This window comes from Trachypithecus francoisi, unplaced genomic scaffold (genome assembly GCF_009764315.1).
Source record: "Trachypithecus francoisi isolate TF-2019V2 unplaced genomic scaffold, Tfra_2.0 Lachesis_group2, whole genome shotgun sequence".
Classification (NCBI taxonomy): domain Eukaryota; kingdom Metazoa; phylum Chordata; class Mammalia; order Primates; family Cercopithecidae; genus Trachypithecus; species Trachypithecus francoisi.
This window is the reverse complement of record NW_022681465.1, coordinates 104,628,965-104,639,042: the sequence shown is the minus strand read 5'-3', so window position 1 is coordinate 104,639,042 and position 10,078 is coordinate 104,628,965. Positions and strand designations below refer to the sequence as shown.

Sequence of the window (10,078 nt, the reverse complement as noted above, 5' to 3'; positions counted from 1 at the left end):
TTACAGTGCTTTTCCAACATGAAACAGAGCTCTTCAAATCCTTTTATTGTGTGTTTTCTTTTTAACATAGCCATGAAAATTAGATCACCACTAGAAAGCCAAGAGCAAGATCCATATTTTCTGGAAAAATATGCTGAGCTTAAATCTCAGTGTGCTGCTGATGAGGTCACCTTTCATCTCTAAAGGGTATTTGATGCTGACTAAATAATGCTTAAGGTTGCAGAATTGACCCTGAAAACACCAATTTTCCTTTTAAAAATGTTTTATCAAACAGTGGTCCCTGGGGATAATTAAATGATGAATATCCTAGTTCCTTCAAAAAGTCAACATACTAAAATATGTAGTGGGTCACTTTGAGACTGGTTTCCTTAAGAAGGTGACAACTTGGTGAGGATGATGAGACACTACAAGTATTGGTCTTTTCCTCTAACAGCCTTAATTACCACGGAATGTTTATTCAGAGTGTTTGCAAAAGTAAAGACTCCCTGGAGAAAATGATATTTGAAAGCCAGGTAATCTTTGGAAAGCAGACTGAAAAGAAACTAAAAATAAACATTTTTAAGTACACGGAAAAATGGACAGTGTCAACACTGCGAAAAAGATTCCACAATCTCACACTAATGATGTGCAGGAATAGTTGAGAGTTTTCTATTTGTGTCTTAAATATTTTATGGTAACTTTGAAAGATTTCCAAAACTCAACAAGGCACCAAGAAAAGTATCACTTTGTGGGTTAGAGTCAAAGTTCAAAGCATAACCAGTGCAGCCTCATGGAGGTTACAGCCTAAACGAGCCTCCACCATTCCTGAGTCCCAGACTTGGTCATTGTCAAGCCCATGTAGATGGGGAAGCATTTTGCATGCAGGAATTTATGTTTGGCATTCATTTTCCAGCTCTGACTGTAATACAAACTCTGAGAAGTAAATATGTTTAGACCTGAAGGCTGTTTTCTTGCCCATGTTTGAGCAATGATGCAGATTCCTATGGAAAAAAAAATCAAATAAACAATAAAGGTAAGAGAAGGGAAAGGCTGAGGATATTCAACCTATTTAAGACAAGCACAACAAATCTCAACCAACCCCTTCAGATTTCTTTTCAGACGGGAGCAATAGAGGCTAGTTCTTATTTACATGGTTGGCTTCTAGTCCAGATATGTTTATTTCCAAAAACGTTTTAGATTCCTTAAAGTAAAAGGTTGAGATCATTGTCATCAGCAGCAGCATCGCCAATCTGTGTGAGATGTTTATGCTTTTTTTTTTAGTTCAGTTAATCCCTTGGAAAGTGTGACCAAATGCTTTTTATACTATGCTTCCATCTGGTTTTAAAATGCCTACATCTTTTGAAGAAAGACACTCCAGCAGTGGAGCTATACCAAAACCTCAACCTTGTTCAAAGGCATTTCAGTACCATTCTCTAAAGTTTTTGATAAATTATCATCATCAAAATTGATTAACACCATGTTTACATGGAGCTCTGTGCTATATAATAAATTAGCAGGGAGCTATATTTCTAAAAACTTAAGACTTGAGATAGCACACCCAAGGATGGACATTAGAGAAATATGCACTACCAGCCAAATCATGTTTAGTCATAAATATAAACAAAGCAAGCACCTATAGAAAATATTAATATCATACATGATGTGGTATAAGGAGCAGTAGTGGCTATTGCAAGCTTAAATGGAACCGTTATAACATACACAAAACACACACCACACACACATACACACACATACTTTCCTGGTTTTAGCACTACATGGAGATCTTCCTTATGGGTGGGTTAAAAGTCTGCTCATGTTTGTTACACCTTTGCCCACAAGGTTGGATCCCAGGAATGCATTTCTCCTTTTTTGTTTTAAAGTTCAATCAGAAAGAACCTCTTTCCAACCAATGAGTATTTAAAAGACTCCTCCCATGAGCTTGCAAATGGTACCAGGACAGAGGATGCTGATTTTTGCAAAGATAATCATAAGCCTTCAAGTTAGAGAAGCAGAGCTACCTTATCCCAGAGTGACAGCCAATATTTTGCAGAAGATATTAGAGGAAAGTGGGATCTTCCATAGAAATCAATTCATAAAGACATCATCTTCGAAACCTGCATTTGGACAAATTATAAGCCAAAAAGTAAAATTTAATAGTGAAGACATCGAAGCAAGAAGCAGACACCTAAACATGGATAACAGTGTTTGAGGCAAGATTACCATGGAACATCCAAGAGGCTCTAGACCAGACCAAAAGAGAGATGGCTCCCTTAGCCCCACTGGTTAAAGGCTATCTCTGGGGCCTCTGTGAGAAGGGAATCAGGAATGCTATAAAGCTTAGGTTATACCTTTTTATTAATTGCATGCAGTTAATATTTGAAAATTACATTGGCTCTTACTTCAGAGTATGGGCCTAATCATTCTCATCAAGCCCTTTTATCATCTTCATAAAGTCTTCAGTTAAAAATTAATGCAGAGGTAAGGGACTGTCAGTTTTATTATTTGGATTATGTTAAATATGTACCTTCATAATTCAAATAATTGAAATAAAATGGTTTAATTGTAAACAAGAAAAAAAAGAAAAAATCTATAGGAATAAATATAAAGAGATATACCAAGGTTGAGAACCCAGTTGGCTACTACAATGAAGTTATGTGAGAAGAATGGAAAATACCTAGTGAATGGCCCCATTAGAGATGCCTACATAGGTGGGCCCTACATCCCATGGTACCCAAGTTTTCTTGCTTTTCAGCTTAAACCTCCATACAGATGCTGCCATTTGATTTCCTGCTTTATGGGAACTACCTCCCCATGCCCTTGTCTCCTCAATGGCAAAGCTGAGAGATGCCTCTTCCCTTCCCCTGAGTAGTCATCTCTTCAGTTACTTCTATTCCTTATTCCCCCATCCCTGTCCTGACTAAAATCACATACTCATCTCTGCTTTTATTAGGAGAGTGACTGGTTTGCAACGAATGATCCCTCCTCTTCTACTGGGACTCTGTTCTTTCCTCTTACAGAACCCAAGTAAAGCAATGTCTTAAACATGAAACAAACACACCATCCACTTGGCAAGTACTGCTCATGGGTACTACTGGGAGTTTGGTTACCAAGCTTATCTGGCTCAGCCCTGGGCTTGGCAAACACAAGCTATACAGACAAAATAGAAATGTGGTAGTGAACAGGAAAGGGAAGAGGCATTCTAGATTCTGTGCATAGGCACAGGGAAGATCGGAAGTTTGTTCATTCATTTAACAACTGCTTATTAAACTTACACTGTGTCAGGTGCTATGCTAGTCAATGCGGATACACAAGAAAAAAAAAACAAATGAACGAGTGCAGATGAGAAAGATCTTTAGGAAAGGAATGGGAAGCCCATGAGATGGAGAAGGGCTTCATTATAGCCTAAGCAGAACAATACTTCCTCAAATCCATTAAGGATTGGCAAGAGGGCTGATGAACACAGAGATTGAGAGATAGTCTCAGTGAAAATTCTCCATAGCCTTGACCATTGGTTCCTACCCATTTTCTCTGCTGCAATATTCATAGCAATGGAATTCACAACAGGCTATATATCCTCATGGGTATGACCAAGTACAGAAGATAGGGTTAATTATAACAGGAAATCCAAAATAATGGCTTAAACAAAAAGAACCTCTCTATGTCCACCTTGATCTTGATCTCTAGCTCTGTATTTCTAGAGTCCAGGGTTGGAACAAAGCTCCATGGTCATTACTAACCCATCTATCTCTATACCTATCATCCTGGAGTCCGGTTTCTAACTTAAAGTCACTTTGTGGTCCCAAATGGCTGCTGGTGAACCAATCATTACATCCATAGTACAGGCAACAGGAAGAAGAAATCCAAAGCGAGCCACAAGGCTCACTTCCCAGTTAAGTCTGCTTCCTTTAAGCAACCTTTCTAGAAGTCTCAGACATTATTTCCCATTCTATTTCGTTAGCCAGAACTTGGTCATATTGCCATACTTAGTTGGAGAGGAGGCTGGGCACATTGCCACCACAAAATAGAAGTTTTGCTAGAGGGAAGAGGAGATTGGGGAAGCAGCCAGGTCTACCTCTGCCATACCAGGGTTACACACCCATTTCCAAAGCACTATCACCAACTCCACCCCTCTCTCTACTCCTCAAGTAAATACATAAATCAAAGAGGAATATTATTATAGGGCTAACCTTGTACCTACATTAGCTGGCTTTTTAAGAATAAACTATTTGCAAACTTTAGGGATTTATATGCTATTATCCTGACACACCTCAAAATCCACTGTAATTTACCAAAGTGTTGTGACATTATGACTGAGAACTCTGCCTATGTAAAGTAGGTAGCTTTGTTGATGAATAAAATGGATTGAGAAAACGTGAAGGCAAAAGTGGCAGGATGGATTCTGCAGAAAGATGACTTACTTTTAGAAAAGATGTGAGAAGTAAAAACATTATTTAGAGGCTTTTTCTAGGAATGTTAGCAATCTGGTTATGGTGGTTGTAATGGAAATACTGCTGGCCTCCTGAGGTATTAACGAAATACTCTTGGCCTCAGGGCCTCTCACAGAACACCAAATGCAGTGTGTGTTAGCTTGGTGGCCCCTACTGGACCATGCCTCCTGGAATCCATGCTTTTGTGAAGCCCCTTCCCGTGAATCTGGGCTGTCCTGGGACCACTTAAACCAGAAGTGAAACTGTGCCAGTGGTCAGCCTACCTTTACGGAGTCCTAGAAGTTTATTTTTGCTTCTCGGATCCTTGAGTTGCCATGTAAGGAAGTCTGGCTACTCCACTGGAGAGGCCACACAGAGAAGTTCTACGACTACATGAAGAGAGAGAGAACCCAGTAGTCCTGGCATTCAATGAAAGCACAGACCCCCAAACTCTCCACCAGTCGATTGCAGTCACACAATGGCCACTGGCAAGCCCACATTACACAATCATTAGCAAATAAAATGGTTGCTTTTTTAAAGTCACTACATTTTAGAATGGTTTGTTACCCAGCAATAAATAACTAAAATGTCACTACCCCAAAACACATCTTCAGGCTTATGATGGGACCCCAGCCAATGTGGCCATTACAGCTTGTGCTGCCACTGCTGTGACTGCCAAGACAGCCCAAGCTGGCCTCTGCAACTGCAGCCAAGGGAGTCGGTGCCCTCTGGACCCCTCCAGTCTCCCACCAGTACCATTGCTCCACATATATCCCTGGAATATGCTTTCTTCCAGATATTATGACTCTGGCAGGAGTACGCTTTGCCCTGTATCCCCAATCCAGTCTCCCAACAGGAACTCGTGTCACCCCTTCCCCAACTTTGGAACATGCACCTCAAGACAGCCAGTCTAATATATGTATGTGTGTGTGTAGAGGCAGGAGGATAGTTCTGTCTGCACATGGGTCAAGGCCTGTCCTGGAACCAAGGCCAGAAAAATGAGCTCCTGGCATCGTCAGTTGGAATCTGCAATGCATTTCCCCATAAAAGCACTGTTGTAGATGATTTTAGGTCTTGTAGTACTACTCAGCTATATCGCCAATTAAATAGACATTTGGGGGCTGGTCTGGGAACATAACTACCCTTTATAACCTTATCCTAATGAGAAACAAAATCCAAATAACTGGCTAAAAAAAAAATCAACCTTTGAAAGTAACCTGATTATAAGTCAGAAACTCATCCTATCTTGAATACCAATTTCATAGTAGATGCTGTAGGGAAAATAAAAGTTTGAAGCTTCTTCCCAATAAGTTACATTTTATTTGGAAGATGAAGACACACAAGAACAAACAAACAGACCAGACAGTATATAAGCAAGTCTTAAACTGTGTGGGACTGACAATTAAGTGCTTCAGAGTTGCAAAAGCAAGCCCAAAAGTTTCTTTTCCATTGTTTATTTACATTGGCTTCTAGATACCTGTTTTGAGATGTCTTGTGGACTCAACGTTATTCACAATTGCCCAAGTGCTAGTTCACTGTTAATGGAAAACAGGTGGGCAGGTACAGGAGGGCGTGTGGATCCACCTGGCTGTAGAGAATAGGTGAGTTCTGGGGCTTAGGGATTAGCTACAGGAGGGGAATAGCCAGGTGGCTTCACAGAAACTCAGGCGTCTTTATAGCTGGCCTCATGAAGAGCCACCAAAGAGGTCCCACTACTGTGCTTCTCAGCTTGTGATCTGGGAACATTTGTATCAGAATCACATTGGGGTGCTTACTAAACATGCTAATTCTTGGACCCCAGTCCAGATACAAGGAACCAGACTATCTTGAGGGGGAGGCTTGAAAATCTGCATTATTGATAAACTTCCTGATTGTTGTGCTAATTAAAGTTTGAAAGCTGCTATTCCAAAGCTGTCCACTGTCCCAGAGATGGAAGAGTCCTGCTAAGATCCCCAGGAGTATTTTCCACTGGGAAGCTATCATTAGTCTAGATTGCTAGCCTTAGCTCCTTACAGGCTCAACTTTTGTAGCCTTTGCTACCTCCAGCTAATTTTCTTGGAGAAAACAAATATGTTCAAAGAGCCAGGCAGCAGAAGGGGGAGGCTTTCATACACTCTCCCACCATTTTTTGGCTCTATTTCCATCCCAGCCCAGCACTGCATATACACTAAAAACATGTCTAAGGCATCTGGACTGAAACCCAGCATCTGTTGTAAGAAAAATGAGATTTTCAAGTGAGGCCTCTTTGGTGTGGGATGGTGCCAAGTGAGATGGGGCCTCCCAGGTAGACTATCACATGGAAACTTAAAAACAAGTTTCCCCAGGCCTGGAAAATGTGCTCTGAGCAGGATTCCAGAATTCATGCGAGAATATGTTCCACTCTTTGCTTGGGGCTCTTGCCTCAAATGACTGTTATCAGGACCATCCTACGGTCCCTACAGGGCACCCAGGCCCTTCACCATCAATGTGCAGGCATCCCAGAGCCAGTGTCACACAGCCTGCTGAGCATTGTGTTGGTTTCACCGTTCAGAAGTAATTTTAGAATGAGGCATCCATGCCCATGTAGCTGGGCAACCGTGAGGTAGCAACCTGGAGTAGTTGCTCCCTGCTCCCCCACACTCACCCCCACCTCAGCAACAATATGAACACCTGGGAATTTTGTCTCTATCACCCCCAGGAAGGAAGGCTGCTGCCCAAGCATGGATGACAAGAGAATCAAACGCTTGACATCTCCCGTTCAGAAGCCTAGGCCTAAGATAAACAAAATAATTGGATAACTATGTAATTAGAATTATTTTCCCTTCCCTCTGACACCATCCCTTACTCTGGACTAGGGAAAGTTATCCCGACTGAGAGAAAGGACAGTCAGAAGGGAAGGAAGATGGCAGTCCAGTGGGTCACCGTGGCGAGGCCTTCCCCACCACTGGGCAGGTCCCAGTCAAGTCTGAGAATCTCAGGGAGGTGGGGTCCCTGCCCTTGGCCCTGGGCTGTTTGCTCGGATGTCAGAAGTTTGGATGGAACAATATACATCTCGGAATGTCAGCCGGCAAGGAAGGCAGGCAGGACTCAGACTCATTTCTCCCCTCCCCAACACCTTAGAACTACATCATCAACTGGGACTTAGCTGCAATGCTGGGAAAGGGGATGGGGCTCGAAATAGAAATGAAGTTCAGATAGGTTCAGAAAGGTCGCAGAAATTCACCTTTCCCACATGTCCACATTTCTGGCATACTTATTACTAGCTTTACGAAAATTTGTAAACAGCACACAGGTCATGGTAATAAGCACATGAGGCAAAGTGCTGAGGTTGGAAAAACCTTCATCCTGGCTCCCTTAAGGCTGCGTTAGTTAGGAGAACAAACCTGCCCATTTGGTCCTGAAAGGAGTTCAGACAGAGCCTACACAGCCCCCTCAGATTCCTCCTAATTTGACATCTACGGCATGGCTGAGTTTCCAGAGCACCGCAGGTGAGGCGAATGTTCCAAAACTCCTCATCTGAAAAGGACGAACAGAACCTTGCTAATATGAATGGGCCTCATCCTACACTCAGGGTGTTTTGATCATTGCCTGAGAAATGGCATAAAAGGCCTTTAAAAATAGAAAACACTATAAACGTGCCATCAAGTGACTTATTGGACCCTGATGTGGTCATCTTAGGATGCCAAAGCTATCAAAGCCTGGAATTTCCTAAAATTCAATGTTTTGCTAATGATATTTACATTAAGTCTGGGATTCAAATCTGTACATTGTCAAAACATTCTGGCAAGACATGATGCTCTAAGAACCTTCATATTTTATCAAAAATATGGTTGGGTTTTTATTGAGATTATAAAGTTGTGTATTGCATTTGCACCTTCCTTTTTTCTCTGTTTTCCTATATGTTTCTCAGTCTCACTGTCCACATAATTTTTTTATTTTTATTTTTCAAGACGGAGTCACAGCCCTGTAGCCCAGGCTGGAGTGCAATGGCGTCATCTCGGCTCACTGCAACCTCAGCCTCCCTAGTAGCTGTGATTACAGGAGCCTGCCACCACGTCCAGCTAATTTTTGTGTTTTTAGTAGAGACGGGGCTTCACCATGTTGGCCAGGCTGGTATCAAACCCCTGATCTCATGATCCACCTGCCTCGGCCTCCCAAAGTGCTGGGATTACAGGCGTGAGCCACCACACCTGGCCCACTGTCCATATAATTCTTTTTCTCTCCTCATTTACTTTTTTTCATTTTTTCTTCTCCTATTTTACGTTTCCTCCTCACCTTAATAATTCTCTTTAACCCTCTTTTCCCTTCAGCTTCTCATTTTTAACTCTTATTCATTCCCTTATTGTTAGTTCTATTACTTCAAATAATATTAATAGCTTTTTCTGAGTACTTAGTATATGCTATGCTCTCTGATGTGATTTTAGAGGAGGGAAATGAGACTCAAAAACCGAGTGACCTGACCAAGGACACACAGCTGGGAATTGGAGAACTGGGGCTCAGGTGGAAACATCTGCGTCTAGAGCCCATCCGTGCTTTGTCTCCTTCAGTCATGCCCTATTCTACTTCTCGACCTCCTTTACCTCGGTTACCCCTGGCTGTGTCTCCATCTCCTTCTTCTTACTGACCCCTTACTCCCCAAACCACACACGCCGAGATCTACCCCTTGCCCAAGTCCATTGTGTAGCTGAGAGGCACTATATATATATATATCTCCTGCCTTTCTCTCCTATCTCACGCCCATCTGGGGAACATGCTCAAATGTCACCTTTCAGGTCATGCTTTCAACCACAAAGCCTTCCTTTCTTCCCATGCTATGGCAATTCAGAGCCCACGTTTGCTTCGGATAGGTTTTTCACCTTGGCTTTCTGATGTTTCTTCCCTCTTCTACATGTGAGTGAGAGAGGAGAGAGAGGAGAGAGAGGAGGGGGGAGAGGGGGGAGAGGGGGGAGAGGGGGGAGAGGGGGGAGAGGGGGGAGAGGGGGGAGAGGGGGGAGAGGGGGGAGAGGGGGGAGAGGGGGGAGAGGGGGGAGGGGGGGAGAGGGGGGAGAGAGACTGCACCAGATTCAGTTTTTTTCTGAAAAGCTTCTTTGAGAAAAATAAAAAATCACTACTTTGATGCTTGCTAAGTCTCTCGAAACCGAATGCCCTTAGTGGGCCCTTCCGCTGCCTGCCAGTTGTTCTGTTCCCCCGTGGTCCTTGCATATGATCCTCACCCTCAGTTGGTGACCTGGCTTCCTAAACAACCCAGTAAAGGAAAGAAATCCAAGTATAACTCCCTCAGTGGGCTCTCATCTCAGCATCGAACGCACCCACCAGCCTCTGCCTCCTGCTTACAGCGCTCCTAATCCTCCTTCCGGCTTGTTAAAGTGGAAGACGCCCACGCATGCTCCGTGGAGCCGGCCTGTCACCGGGCGACTCCTATTTATAGCCGCCCTGCTCAGCGATGTTGCTCTCGTGCGCCTTCCCTTCTCTCTTGAGCTCTCACCTTTGCCGTCTGCACTGGATCGGCTCCAACGTCATGAAGATACACTGTTGTAGCTCTTTTTTTTTTTTTTTCTTTTTTTAAGGGGCTTCGGGGTGGGGGAGGAAGGAGGGAGAAATAGAAAAGAAGAAGAAAGAAGAAGGGATAAAGGAAGGGAGGGAGGGAGGGAGGAAGGGGCAGGGAGGGGGAAAAAAAAAAGCTTTTTTCTTAA

General features: G+C 43.1%; 1 long non-coding RNA gene across 1 annotated transcript; it reads right to left on the bottom strand.

Annotated features, from left to right (window-relative positions):
* Positions 1-406: 406 nt before the first annotated feature.
* On the bottom strand, positions 407-9,772 carry LOC117064519. The gene is made up of 3 exons (XR_004429509.1): positions 9,599-9,772; positions 1,998-2,093; positions 407-980 (listed from the first exon to the last, which is right to left on the bottom strand). It is a non-coding gene; the product is annotated as an uncharacterized LOC117064519 (long non-coding RNA).
* Between the last annotated feature and the right edge of the window lie 306 nt (positions 9,773-10,078).